This window comes from Dipodomys merriami, unplaced genomic scaffold (assembly GCF_024711535.1).
Source record: "Dipodomys merriami isolate MVZ:Mamm:240054 unplaced genomic scaffold, mDipMer1.0.p SCAF_1084, whole genome shotgun sequence".
NCBI lineage: Eukaryota > Metazoa > Chordata > Mammalia > Rodentia > Heteromyidae > Dipodomys > Dipodomys merriami.
The window spans coordinates 84,900-100,332 of record NW_027202365.1 but is presented as its reverse complement, the minus strand read 5'-3'; the positions used below and the strand labels follow the sequence as shown (position 1 = coordinate 100,332).

At 42.5% G+C, this 15,433-nt stretch overlaps 1 protein-coding gene across 15 annotated transcripts in view; it reads right to left on the bottom strand.

Annotated features, from left to right (window-relative positions):
* The window catches only part of LOC138815266 (hepatoma-derived growth factor-related protein 2-like), a 256,847-nt gene that overhangs the window by 156,579 nt on the left and 84,835 nt on the right, over window positions 1–15,433 (bottom strand). For 13 of the 15 annotated variants that reach the window (XR_011368274.1, XR_011368257.1, XR_011368267.1 and 10 more), the window contains exon 3: window positions 3,553–3,622. The exons of the other annotated variants lie outside the window; for them this stretch is intronic. The gene's annotated coding sequence lies outside the window, so the exon portion shown is untranslated. The remainder of the gene's footprint in view (window positions 1–3,552; window positions 3,623–15,433) is intronic. 15 annotated transcript variants of the gene reach the window in all.

Genomic DNA, 15,433 nt, shown 5'->3' with positions numbered 1-15,433 from the left:
GCAAGTTAAAGAATCTGTAAAAAGCCATTTAAAACAATGTGAAGATTCTTTAAAAATTTGGTAATGTCCAGACCTCATAACCTTTTATATTTTAAATTTAAACTCAACAAATTGTTACAGCATGCTGACAATTCTTATCTTTAAACATGTTCACAAACACACACAAAACACTCACACAGATCTTAAAGCACGCAAAAATCAAAATCAGTTGTACATACACTATTTAAAGTTTTTAAACAAAAATTTAAGACAGTATTTCTTTTAAACTAAGTACCTTTGTTGGGCTTCATTTTCCCAGAGCTTGCTTGTTTAGCAAGACAATTCACTAATTAGTCTTTTGAATCCCTTCTGTCAGAGGAAGGTTGGGGGTGGGAGGGATCACCTGAAACTAAACTGGCCTGATTTTTACCCAGTTTTAGACAAGAGCACTTTACAAATTGTTACATTGTCAGGACTAGCTGAAAAAGTCCAAACCAGGCAAACAGCCTTCAACACCCTCCCTGACGGCAGCCTCCACAAGGAGAAAATGTAGCTTGAGGCTTGAAGGGAATCAAACTAGATCAGCAACCTTCCATGCCTCACAGGGAGGGTGGGCATAGCAGGCCTGTGACCAAGCCCAGCCAGAGGCTGGAACTTTTATTCCCCTAGAGATGTTCAAATAAAAAACACAAACACAAATAAACACAAAAACCAAAGATCCACATTTAAAACTGGTACCAATTCTAAAAAAGAACTAGACAAGACAACAACCAAAGGCTGAGTTTTGGACTAATGGACCCCCAGCTCATCCCTACCAGAACTCTGTGATGCTCCCACTCAGCAAGCTGAATCCAGAGTCTGCTGAGTGAGCCTGCCACTTTTACTCAGACCTTCCCTACCCCAGGAAACAGAACAGAAAACACACTGAAGTAAACAACACAGACAAGTGGCCACAAAGACAAAATCAGGTCTCAGTGAATGGGGTGACATCTCAACTCCACTTATCAGGGGATTCAAACCTCCTCTACTCATTCCAGAGGATTTTTCTTTTAGATTCTTCTGAGATCTCCAGGGAGCACAGGACACATTTCAAAGAGGTTATACCGCTCAGGTGTGACTCGCAGCACCCCATTAAATGAATATACCCCCTCTCTTTTACCCCTTTGAAATGAACCAGCAGGAGGTCGAGAGGAGTAAAGTTTGCTTTGTCCTTGCCCCATCTCTATAAACAAAAGTAGCCAGACAAATACACCAACGACTAGGAGGGAAAAAGAGTGCTAGCCTTGAACTGAAGAGCTGAGGGACAGCGCCCAGGCCCAGAGTTCAGGCCCCACAACCGGACCGCCCAAAAAAAAAAAAAAAAAAGGGAAAAAGAAATAGGTTAGATACCGACACCACCGGTGTCGCCGTGGATTGGAGATGACCAAACACTGGATTGCTGCGTCTCCGGGGGGTCGACTGGGCCTGTTAGGAGGGGGGTCAATTATCCCAAAAGGTTGAAAGATTGGGCGCTTAGGAGATTGGTGGGAGTCATCACCCCCCAGAGGGTGGGTGAAGTCGCCGCTTGCAGTTTCCAGAATGAAGGAATAAAATTTAGACTTAATTATAAGGAGGAAGGGCACTGAGCTGCGGGCCGGTATCCGACAGCGAGTCTGAAAAAGAAATGGGATGAAGAATGGAGTCGGAGGTGTGGTCACTCCAGGCGCTCTGATGGAGGGGCCCTCGTGCATGCGTCACAAATCACTAGATGCAAAGACATCCATCCCTATTGATGCTCTAGCGAGGTCCCCCTAGTTCCGCCCAAGTGACAGTCCTAGAGCCTGATCAATCATGGGCTGCACAAAGTGAACAAGTTTGTCAGATAGACTCAAGCAATAAAGAAGGTCAAAAAAGAGGCTGCATAAGCAGGCCAGAAAGCTCAGTAGACACCAGGGTGAGACCCAGAGTAGCAACAAAGACCAGTCCCAAAAGCATAAAGTACCTCCTAAGACAATTAAAAACCAGTCATAAATCAACATACCAACACAGAGACACACAATGGATGGTCTTAAAAACTACTCAGCGAGGCTGCCACCATCAATGAGCAGTTCTAAGCACCAACAAGACTTAATATGAACAGCGAGCATGGCAGACTGCTGGTCAACAGTCTGTTCAGAAGGGCTCTCAGAGAGGACCGGGCACTAGGTGCCAGGCCTCGGGGAGCAGTCCACCAGAGGGTTCAGGGGGATGTCTCCCACTGACTCTGCCAGCAGCCTTAAAGCATGTCCGCCAAAGCTATTCGCCAGCCCCAAGACCACACCTGCAGGCTTTCAGATGCAAACAGAAGGGCTCTCAGACAGAGAGGACCGGGCACTATGCGCTGGGCCTCGGGGAGCAGCCCACCAGAGTTCAGACAGTCTGTTCAGAAGGGCTCTCAGAAAGAGAAGGACCAGACACTAGCGCCAGGCCTCGGGGAGCAGCCCACCAAAGGGTTCAGAGGTTGAGGGGATGTCTTCCACTGACCCTGCTGGCACAAATACAAAGCTTGCAAGCAACTCTCAAATTGGTTATAACCAGTATAAATCGGCAATGCCTCAAAACTTACCAGACATTTCTAGCGACTCAATGATCAAGGTATCTGGGTGGCCTGTAAAGGGGCTTCCGGGCCAATGCACCAAATGTAAAACCCAGAGACTGGAGAGCCCGAAAAGACCACCAGGGACCAAAGATCAATGCAAGCAGCAATGAGTCATTTATTGACTAGCTCGAGCACGGACCCCTCTGTGCACTAATGTCCGAGTGCAGAGAGAGGCCCCCAAAACAGGGTTACAGCACCTATCTCTGATCCCAAGCCCGGGTAGGGGTCTGGAATGTGTTAAATTCAGCTCCAGATCCGGGAGTGTCTAGGGCTCCAGGGCGGGTAGAATAGCAGCTGCATTCTTCAAGCAGGTCTAATACAAAAATGGCAAATACAGGTCTATCTGGTATATATATATATATATATATATATATATATATAATATATATTATATATTATACACATATTATATACCAATATATATAAACATACACATATTTTATATATTATATATTATATAATATTTATGATATATACTATATATAATATATTATGTATACTATATAGTATATATTATATAGTATATATGATACTATATAGTATATAATGCTATATATTATATGCATACTATATTCCATATTATATCATGTAAAATATAATATATATTATATAGTATATATAGTATGAATATAATATATGTATAATATATAAAAATATATAATATATGTGTATATTTATATATAAATATATATTATATATAAATATATAATATATAAAAATATTATATTATATATATATATATATATATCATGCTTCTCAGCATGTCCTTTGTTCTCAACAGTGGATGGTCCTGTGGTCATAGCCCACAACATTAGCTTTTCACCTGAGCATTTGTTAAAAGTCCAGGCTTACTAAATCATAATCTTCATGTTAACAAGTTCCCAGATGGTTCTTATGAATATTCAAGCTTGAAAAACGAGTTGCAGAGGATATTAAAACAGATTGTAAGAACTTACAATCACTTGGATGGGAGCTCCTACACAGCAATGGGAAGGCTGAGGCAGGAGGATAGTTTTGAAGGCCAGCCTGTAATAGATAATGAGACTGTGTCTCAAAAATAAACAAAAAATTCACATATAGACAGATAAGTTGATAAATTGTAATCAATATTAAAAGAATATATAAGAACATAAATAGAACTTTTTGTTACTAAATGACAATACCAACAAGTGAAAAGGGAGTGGTTATTATGATGGAGGAGGGGATCATCTGGAAAATAAAAAAAAAAGAGTAAAAGCATTGATGTGTAAATATTGAACAAAGCATGATATTTAGCATTTCCTGCCAATAAATTTTGGCAGTTTCAATTTGTAATATTCTGCAGACAGCAGGTGATAACTTTTCAACAATGAACCAGGGCAAAAACAGGTCAGAGTTTAAGCCTCCACAGAACAAAAGCCAGGATCCCTGGGGGCAGCAGTTCTGAATCTGAATGGGGGAGGGGGGAGGGGGAGAAGGAAGGGAATGGATTTGGGGGAAGCCAGGATCCCTGGGGGCAGCAGTTCTGAATCTGAATGGGGCACAGGGGGAGGGAGAGAAGGAAGGGAATGGATTTGGGGGAAGTTTGGGTGCATCACAGCCACTTCCAGAGTTTTTCTTAACTAAGAGCCGTGCTCCTTCCCCATAGGAGAAAGCAGACTTCCAAACCAGCTGGAGAGAGTGGAAAACCTTAGTGTGGTTACGCTGGAACATAGCCTACTTTTCCCCCTGTAATCTGGATGTTATTCATCCCATTATACAGATGAGAAAACAGATCCATTAAAAATTAAGCAACCTGTCCAAGGTCTTGCGTGGAATCTAGAGGCCCAGGCAACCTTCCAGTCCTTCCTCCTCCCAGCCATTCCTTTTGGTGATGCTACACAGCTTCTAGATAGGGTAAAGAGGCTACATGGCTGCAGGCACAATGAGCTTGCAATCAGTAAAGGATGCTGCAAATTTCCTAATAATTTCCCTGTATACCTCTGCATTCCCTAGCTTGTTTTCCACCACCTGATCATTCTAACTCTTTCTGAAATGACTCAGGCCAAAAATCACATCTGGAAAGGCTCTGCTTCATCTTCCAGTGGTGCATACTTACAATCTTTCTTGGTAGTTGTAAACTACTTAGAAGTAGACATCATCTTATGCTTTGCCTATACTTGGCAGATAATCAATTTTTCTAACAAATATTTAAATGGATGAGAAGAAGCAAGTGATAAACCTTGATGGAAAGATAAGGCATAGAGGGTCAGAGTGCTTGCCTATAATCCCAGCTATCATAGAGGTGAAGGTAGAAGGATCAGGAATTGGAAGCCAGCCTAGGCAAATCAATGTGACCCTGTATTAAACAATATAGAGGGTTGCCCGGACTCATGCCTGTAATCCTAGCTACTCAGGAGGCTGAGATCTGAGGATCATGGTCCAAAGCCAGCCCAGGCTGGCAAGTCCGTGAAACTCTTACCTCAAATAAACCACCAGAAAATTGGAAGTGGCACTGCAAGTGGTAGAGCTCTAGCCTTGTGCTGAAGAGCTGAGGGACAGTGCCCAGGCCCAGAGTTCAAGCCCCACGACCGACCAAAAAAAATAAAATAGAATAGAGAGGGTTAAGAATATAGCTCAGTGATAGAGCTCTGGGTTTAATTCTTAGGAACAAAGACACATGCATGAGGATATTTTATCTTTACTTTATGAACTTTTCATGTACTAAGAAGTTAACCCTTTAAAAGCACTGATTTTTTTTAGGACAAATACATTCATTTTAATGAAAATCTTTTGCATTGTATTGGCTCCAGTGGTAGAACACTGACCTAGTACATGCACTGAATTCAAACCCCAGTCCTGTTCTCCCCAAAAATTAACAATGACAATCCCTTCCTTTATATTTTAATATAATTATTCATCTTAATACACAATAGTACTAACATATCTTACACTTTGTGGTTTTATAATTATATATATATTCTTTATATATAATATATAATTATTATATATATTATAATACTTATAGACATTTCATGTGATGTTTTAAATCTGATGTAAACATAGTGAGAATTAGCAAAAATATAGGGAAATATAACGAAAATAAAGAACATTAGTGAACAAATGCAACAGTGGTATTCACTATGTTAAAAAGTGAACTATATAACCTGTGGGTGAGGACAGGATGGAAAAACAGAGAAAGGGAAGAGGTGACATTGTCCAAAAGAAATATACTCTTGGGGGCTGGGAAGGTGGTTCAATCGTAGAGTGCTTGCCTCGCATGTATGAGGCCCTGGGTTCAATTTCTCAGCACCGCATAAGCAGAAAAAATTGGAAGTGGCACTGTGGCTTAAGTGGTAGAGTGCAAGCCTTGAGCTGAAGAGCTGACAACACGGAACCCCAGAGTTCAAGCCCCACAATGGACAAAAAAAAGTACTCTTTTCCTAACTTAATGTAACTGTACTTCCTCTGTACCTTACCTTTATAATAATAATTATAGCAATAAACTTTTGTAAGAATAGTAATCAAAGATCCAATTCAGTCAGAGGCGTGATAAAGTCAGTGTAAGTTTTCCACCGTGAATATCAAAAAGCAATCAGAACCTGGGTACCTATAATGCTAGCTTCTCAGCAGACTGAGTGTTGGAAATCTCCATTGGAAGGTACCCAGAGCAGGAAATCCTGTGAGACTCTTTATCTCCAATTAACCAGTGACATGTAGGAAGTGGAGCTGTGGCTAAAGTGGTACAGCACTAGCCTTGAACAAAAATAGTAAAGGGATGCCCAGGCCCTAAATTTAGGCCCCAGGACCAGTTACTCCCCCGCCCCCCCCCAAAAAACAATGAGAGCTTTGACCAGTATGTTAAAAACAAAAATAAAAAATAAAAAATATGGGGACAGGGAGGGATGTTGTTGTGGAGATGGGACAGAAAGGATGGCAGGGGAAAAGACAAAGGAGGAGCCAACAATGCTTGATAAGAAATGTACTCATGCCTGGCACCGATGACTCAGTCCTTTAATCTAGCTACTCAGCAGGCTGAGATCTGAGGGTTGACGTTCAAAGCCAGCTGGAGAAGGAAAGTTCGTGAGACTCTTATCTCCAATAAACCACTAGAAAATCAGAAGTGGCGCTGTGGCTCAAGCCGTAGAGAGCTTGCCTTGAGCTGAAGAGTACAAGGACAGCGCCCAAGCCCCGAATTCAAGCCCCTGGACCGACAAAAAAAAATGTACTCATTACCTTGCTCATGTGATTGTAACCCCTCTGTACAGTATTTTCACAATAAAAACTTATTTAAAATAAATGAAAAGCAAGCTTGTGAGACAGTGACTAGATATGCTTTCTAAGCTGGTCTGCCAATGGGCTGAAGAATATTGTCTTCAGATTCATGGGATAAGAGAAGTCTTAATGAGTCTGAATGCTCAGCCAATTAGAAAAGAAGCTATGCAAGGACAGAGATTGATGGGTGACCTGTGATATCTCCAATGAGTGCTGCCTAGACTACATGCTACTGTCCCAATGGCACCTATTTTTTTTTTTTTTGGTCAGTTGTGGGGCTTGAACTCTGGACTTGGATGCTGTCTCTGCTCTCTTCAACTCAAGGTGAGCACTCTACCACTTGAGCCACAGCACCACTTCCAGTTTTCTAGTGGTTTATTGTAGATAAGAGTCTCATGGAGTTTCCTGCCCAGGATGGCTTTGAACCGTGATGCTCAGATCTCAGCCTCCTGAGTAGCTAGCATTACAGGTGTGAGCCACTGGTGCCCAGCTAATGTTCTTTCTTGTATGTTCTCACTCACTTTTTTTCCATCTTTATATATATTTCTTTGTATTGTGTGTGTGGGGGGGTTGTTTTTTGTTTTTTGTTTTTTTTGGTCCTATCGTGGGCCTGAACTCTGAGCCTGGGCGCTGTCCCTCAGCTCTTCAGCTCAAGGCTAGTGCTCTACAACTTGAGCCACAGCGCCACTTCTGGCTTTTTTTTTTTGCTTATGGGTGCTGAGGAATCAAACCCAGGGCCTCAAGCATGCAAGGCAAGCACTTTACACTGAGCCACCTTCCCAGCTGTATTGTGTGTTTGAATTGAGGACCTTGTACTTGCTTGGTTGGCTTGGCTGAGCTCTATTACTTGAACCATATGTCCAGCACATGTTTTTAGCTGGTTATTTTAGACATGAAGTCTCATGGACTTTTCTAATGAAGCTGGCTTTGAATTTCAATCCTCTTGATCTCAGTCTCCTACCTAGCTAGGATTACAGCTGTAATCCATAGAGGTCCAGCTTCAAAACACTTGTAGTTAATTAAAAAGAAAAATATATCTGTTAAATACTACACAGCAAGGTGGTTAGTGTATTGCCACGCCGACCCCAGTAGAGTCTGCTTAAGCATGGGAAACCATCTATCAGACCATGATAGGGGCCTCGAGACCTATCTCTGAGTTTTGGGACTTCACCGAAGTCTACCTCAGAGAATGGGGCTTTACAGAAACCTATCTCCAAGTTTTGGGATTTCACCGAAGTCTACCTCGGAGAATAGGGCTTCTAAGAGGCCTACTCCTGGGAAAAGGCTGGAAAAACCCCTGGGAAAAGATGTGTTTCTGTCTTTCTTCTCCTCATAAGAGTGCCTATCAATCTTTTACTGTTTCTGCTGTTCATTGTACTTACTCATTGTCAACGTTCCCTTATTCAAAGCTCTTTCTTAAGAGTGTTGATGACTCCAATATCTGATGAGTGTCTTAAAAATATGACTAACTCACCAGAGTTAAGTGCTACCCTGAAACCCCTCTTATGGAGGCTAGTAGACAAGTTATAAGTAAATATAAAAGTATTGGAGGTTTCACAAAGTCACTCCAGCAGAAGGAATTGTAAGAAATTTACAAAAAGTTGTAGGCGCGGCTAGAACAGAAAGAATGTATGGCAATTGCTGAGATAACTACTTAGGAGAAAGAACTTCCTGGCACTCTCATTTACTAAGAGACTTGCTAGATCTAGGCCTCCGTAACCTTATAATTAAGGCCTCTATAGAAATAAGGTAATGGTGAGATGGTGACAAACGTCGAAACCCATTATATTTCTTAGAGATAAGCCGGAAACAAATGCCTTTCAGGTGACCACCTAAGAATGAAGCCCTGCAGCAAGATTGTGTAAACTTTTGCCCTTTCAGGCGACCAGCTGGTGACCATCCAAGAACGAAGCCTTGCAGCAAGATTGTATAACCTTTTGCCCCTTTTCTTATGAAGAATTCTGTTATAAAAGTTTGTTATCCTCTGCATTAAATCGCACTCAGCACTCAGCACTCAGCACTCAGCATCCACTCCTAATGTGTGTGAGTTGTCTGTTTGCCATCTCCCCATCCTATTCCAGGTTCCTCCCCTAGGTATCCTCTGTCGTCCCGACAGAACCCGGTCCGCGGCAGTGTATATTTTGTTTTCTCTAATCATATGGTAGAACTTTTAACTTTCATGAGATAAACTAAAATTAAGGTTAACTAAAAAATACTATATGGGGCTGGGAAAGTGGCCCAGTGGTAGAGTGCTTGCCTTGCATGCATAAGCCCTGGGTTTGATTCCTTAGCACCACATAAACAGAAAAAGCTTGAAGGGGGACTGTGGCTCAAGTGGTAGAGCACTAGCCTTGAGCTGAAGAGCTGGGGGACAGCGCCCAGGCCCAGAATTCAAGCCCCATAACCGGCAAAAAAAACCCAAAAACTATATGATATAATATGCTTTGAAAATGTATCATTAGATATTGAATTCAATTTGAAATAAACACTTAGACATTTATCCTTGATTTTAACCAGTATATGTAGAAATATTTAATAGTTTTCAGAAATTTTCTATTTGCATTTCAAGAATCAAACTAGGCTTTAATTCCCATGTCCTGCATAGAGAGCAGGAAATGTTTCTTTTTCTGTTTTTTCCCCGTGTTAATCTAAAATCCTTACTAAAACTCAAAAAAATTTTTTTGAATCAAGCTTCATTGGACAAAGGTTGCTCAACATTTTAACCCAATCCATTCAGAAAAAAACCTAAAGACTCCATCTCCCGTTAACCAGCAAAATGCTGGATTAGAGGCATTCCTCAAATGGTAGAGCACCAGCTTTGAGCAAGGGGTGGGGGAAATTGTTGTAGGGTTTGAATTCTGGGCCTGCCTCCTGTTCCTAAGTTCTTCAGCTCAAGGCTAGCACTTTATGATTTGAGCCACTTCCAGTTTTTTCTGTTTATGTGGTGCTGAGGAATCAAACCCAGGGCCTCATGCATGCAAAGCAAGCTCTACCACTGAACCACCTTGCCAGCCCCTCTGCACATTACCTTTATAATAACAACAAACTTAGCTGGTGGCCCGTGGCTCACGCATATAATCCTAGCTACTCAGAAGGCTGAGATCTGAGGATTATGGTTCAAAGCCAGCCCAGACAGGAAAGTCCGTGAGACTCTTACCTCCAATAAAGCACTAGAAAACCATTAGTGGTGCTGTGGCTCAAGTGGTAGAGTGCTCTTCTTGAGCCCAAGAGTGCAGGGACAGGGCCCAAACCCAGAGTTCAAGCCCCATGACTGACAGATAATAATAATAATAATAATAATAATAATAATAATAATAATAATAATAATAACAAACTTTTATAAAAATCAAATTTCACTAACTAGTAGTACTTCATCCGTGTGAAGATGATGTATTAGTGAATGACAAGTTCTAGAGATGAGTAATGAGAATGGCTAAGAAGATGTATTTGTTTAGAAGGAAGGAGAAATACTTTACTATTCTGAGTTTTTTGTTTTTGTTAGTTTGGTGGGGTTTTTTGGTCAGTCATGGAGTTTGATCTCTGGGCTTGAGCTCTGTCCCTGCACATTTCAGCTCAAGGTGAGCACTCTACCGCTTGAGCCACAACACCACTTCCAGTTTTCTAGTGGAGAGAAGAGTCTCATGGAGGGCTGGGAAGATGGCTCAGTGGTAGAGCGCTTGCCTTGCATGCATGAGGCTCTGGGTTCATTCCTCAGCACCACATAAGCAAAAAGTAAAAAGCCGGAAGTGGCGCTGTGGCTCAAGTGGTAGAGAGCTAGCCTTGAGCTAAAGAGCTGAGGGCAGTGCCCAGGCCCAGGGTTCAGGCCCACGACCGGACCCAAAAATAAAAAGAAAGTTAAAAAAAAAAGAGTCTCATGGACTTTCCTGCCAAGGCTAGCTTTTAACAGTGATCCTCAGATCTCAGCCTGCTGAATAGCTAGGATTACAGGTGTAAGCAACCAGCCCCTGGTTTATTCTGTGTTTCTTATCAATACTATATTTACTCTGTTCATGTAGGAATCTTATTTTTGTTGTTGTTGTTGGTTGTGTGGCCTGAACTCTGGGCCTGGGCGCTGTCCCCCAGCTCTTCAGCTGTAGACCAGGGCTCTACCACTTGAGCCTCAGTCCCACTTCCAGCTTTTTCTGCTTATGTGGTGCTGAAGAATCGAACCCAGGGCCTCATGCATGCAAGGCAAGCACTCTACCATTGAGCCACCTTCACAGTGCCTCATGTGGGAGTCTTTCTCACTCTACAGCTCAAAAGATGGAAGAGATAGAATTGGGTTATTATCTGCTTTCTCTCTTAAGCCATAAGTGTTACTAAAAAAAGAAAAAACTCAGCAAATCTATGCAAGTTCTTGTAAGGTCCGCTCCTGGATGGCGAGCAGACTCCACCCTCCTCGCAGCAAAGTCTCCACCCAGTACCTGCGTTACCTAGGCAACTGGGACACCTGGAAGACGTCACATCTGCATCCGCTGAGGTCACATCTGAATTTGATGTGGCCACACCTTTCCCCACCCATACCCTAGATAAGGGCTAGCCCAGGCCCAAACTCCTTTTTCTCTCTTGGTTCATTTCTAGCTCTCTCCTCTCTCTCTGTTCTATTCTATTCTAGCTCTCTCTCTGTTCTTACCTCTCTCTTGCTCTTCTTTTCTAGCTCTCTCTGCTCTCTCTCTGTTCTAGCTCACTCTGTTCTATTCTAGTTCTCTCTCTGTTTTATTCTAGCTCTCTCTGTTCTATTCTAGCTCTCTCTCTGTTCGTTTCTAGCTCTCTCTGTTCTTTTCTTGCTCTCTCTGCTCTTTTCTAGCTCTTTCTTTTGCCAGCCACGTGTAGTGCCAACCTTGCCTGGTCCCAGCAGGGCTACTGAATAAACCTACCCCTTACCTGAATACCACGTGAGTGCTGGTGCAGTTCTTACTCGGTTACCTCTTTTTAAAAACCTAACATAAATGGTGCCGTGACTCGGATAAAGGCTTAAAGTCATGAAAGCTGGGATTTCTGTGTTTTTTTTCCTCTTTTTTCTTCTTTTGTTCTTTCCTTTTTGCTCTGAGGAATACCCGCAGTTCTGACGGCCTTTTGCGAACCAGTCTGTCTGCGGCGGAATCAACGCATCGATACCATTGCTGCCTTCACATCCACGTCCACACCACTTCTCTACTCTGGTGAGTGAAACTACTCTACGGCTCTCTGTTACTCAGTCTCTGTCCAGACGTGGCGCCACGCCAGAGAGCTCCTACAGCCTTTAGCTGAAAGGCCGGTCACTTCTGAAGCCGAGGACGCTTGGCTTTGGGGGCTTGGCCATTTCTCTCTAAAGGGCTCTGGGGGAAGTCGGGATGCCACTTCTGCCTGGTCAGCTCTCTCCTTCACTCACCAGACTGACTCTACTCATTTAATGGGGTGCTACGAATCACGCCTGAGCCGTGAAACCCCTTTGAAATGCCTCCTGTGCTCCCTGGAAAGCCAGAGAGCCTAATTTTACACAGTTTTTGCTACTGCAATGGTCAATGGTCAGAAGTTTAATTTCAGGCTGTCTTTGCTCTCTCTCTGCCATTCATGTCCAACTTTCTACCCTTTTTTCTACAACTTTTTGGCTTGTGCCTTGAAGAGTGCGACGCAGGCTGGGTCCCAGGGACCCCCCTCTAGGTTCCCTCTCAAAGGCTAGCCAATGTAGGCTTGATCTATTTGTTCAGGGTTTCTTTGCATTCTTTCAGAAATTCGCCATCTTGAATTCGCCATCTTGGCCACGTGGTGGGTTAAGGGTTTGACCCCATCTGACCCTTAACCTTCCACTAAGTTTACTACTGCATCTATTCTAAGGTGCCTTGCTAACAAGTTGCTCTTTTCACAGGCCCTAGTAATGGAGGCCCAACCATCTGATATGCTTTGTTAGCAAAGATGTCTAAATGTTGTCGAAATTTTAGGTTTTAAGTTTTGCCTTTTTTGTTTTGTGTTGTGTATTCTACTACTGACTAAATGGTTCTAAAATACTGGGCATATCTATGCTAAAATTCTCATCACATCTAATGAGTTTTGTCATTTCAGAATATTTGTTGGTCAATTCTTGATAAGAACCAGGTAAGCTCTACTTATTCTACTTGATCTCCTTGTTGCTCTAACTGGAACTTAGCAGTCCATCTAACATGATTGCTGGATTGTATAACAATACATTTGACTGGGCACTGGTGCTCACACTGGTAATCTTGGCTACTCAGGAGGCTGAGATCTGAGGATTGTGGTTTGCAGTCAGCCCAAGCAGGAAAGTCTGTGAGACTCTTTTTTTTGTGTGTGTGAAAATACTGTAGAGAGGGGTTACAATTACATGGGCAAGATAATGAGTACATTTCTTATCAAGCATTGTAGCCTCCTTTGTTTCCCCTTCTCATCCCTTCCTATCCTCCCCCGACCCTCTCACCCAACCCTCCCCCACGACCAAAAGTTCGTTTTCAACATAACGACTTGTCCATTGTGAGACTCTTATTTTTTCTTTTCTTTTCTTTTTTTTTTTGCCAGTTGTGGGGCCTGAACTCTGGGCTTGGGCACTGTCCCTCAGCTCTTCAGCTCAAGGCTAGTGCTCTACCACTTGAGCCACAGTGCCACTTCCAGCTTTTCCTGCTATGTGGTGCTGAGGAATCGAACCCAGGGCCTCATGCATGCAAGGCAAGCACTTTACCACTGAGCCACCTTCTCAGCCCCATTGTGAGACTCTTATTGCTAATAAATCACCACAAAAGCTGGAAGTGGATCTGTGTCTTAGATGTTAGAGTGCAAGCATTAAGCATAAAAGCTCAGGGACAGCTCAGGCCCTGAGTTCAAACTCCAAAACTAGTTGTCCCCCCCCCAAGAAAAAAAAGAGTATTTAGTCTGGTAGACTGGTTTCCAAAGTGGAATGTTAAGTAGAGCCCAGAAGTTAATATTTCTGTTCTTCCAGATTCTCACTAGCAATTACTGTTGTCCATGTTCTGGATTTTGGCCATTCTGATAAGTGTGCTGTGCTGTGCTGTATGTGTGTGTGTATACGCTCGTGCCAATCTTGGGGTTTGAACTGAGGCATAGGGCTAGCCCGGAGTTTTGGTTAATTGGAAATGAGTCTCACAGGCTTTTAGGCCTAGGCTGGCTTTGAACCATGATCCTTTAATGTTTTCTTTCTGGGTACCTAAGACTATAGGTATGAGCCATCTGCACCTGGCTCTTTTTAATCTGCGATTCTTTTATCCACAATTTTTTTGGGGGGAGCCCGGTCGTGGGGTTTGTACTCTGAGCCTGTGCGCTGCCCCTCAGCTCTTTAGCTCAAGGCTACTGCTCTACCACTTGAGCCACAGCGCCACTTCTGGCTTTTTGCTTATGTGGTGCTGAAGAATCGAACCCAGGGCCTCAGGCATGCAAGGCAAGCGCTTTACCACTGAGCCACTTTCCTAGCCCCTGCAATTCTTTTATGAAATATGATGTGGAACATTTTATCATATGCTTGTTTGCCTTATCCTCTTTGATGTGTTTTAAAGCCTTTAGCCAACTTTTAGAATTGGTTTGCTTTCTTTTTATTGTTGAAGTTTAAGAGTTCTTTTTTTTTTTTTTTTTTAGTTTAAGAGTTCTTTACCTATTTTGGGTGCTTTGAGAGACTTACTGTTCTGTAATTGCACTCAATTTTAAAATTATCATGTATTATTGGAACGAGTGATAAATATATTTGTATTGTTGAAAAAGAACAGAGGTGAAGCCACTTAGCATAGAACATGGAATGTATATGTTTAATAATATTATTTGGATTTTTTTTAGTGGGGGGTCCGGTCATGGGGCCTGAACTCTGGGCTTGGGCACTGTCCCTCAGCTCTTCAGCTCAAGGCTAGCACTCTACCACTTGAGCCACAGCGCCACTTTCGGCATTTTTTCTTTTTGCTTATGTGGTGCTGAGGAATCAAACCTAGGGCCTCAGGCATGCAAGGCAAGCGCTCTACCACTGCGCCACCTTCCCAGCCCCTCACACAGGTTTCTTAAGTAGTATGCTAACTAAAGGAGATAACAGAGAACTACCTTATAACTAAAAGAATAATATAGGTATTTTGGAATGATCTGGTTTTTAACAAAAAAATTTTTGGGGTGGGGGTCGGTTGTGGCACTTGAGTTCAGGGCATGTTCATTGTCCTTGGGCTTTTGTGCTCAAGATTAGCACTCTACCACTTTGAGCCACAGCTCCACTTCTGGTTTTCTGGTGGTTAGTTTCCTACTGAGGCTGTCTTTGAACCATGATCCTGAGATCTCACCCTTGAGTAGCTAGGATTACAGGTGTGACCCACTAGCACTCAGCTTGATCTGATTTTTTAATTATTATTACAATTTTTAGTAAATCTAAAAGGTCATGTGAATGGGTTTTGCATTATTTTTCCATCTGGTCTCACTCCTCTTTGTCCCCTCATGCACACAGTTTCTACTTCTTTTACAGCCTCCTGCTGTTTTTTGTGTTTATATCTGTATCTTCCATGTCTTTCTTCCAGTTTCTTTGAGTCTATAAGTGTCTTCCCTGATAAAATTGAAAGTTCTCTATAAATTCTTTGTAGGAGTTCAGGCTTGATATAAACATTTCTCTTTAGTATTTCTATTAGGTCTCTC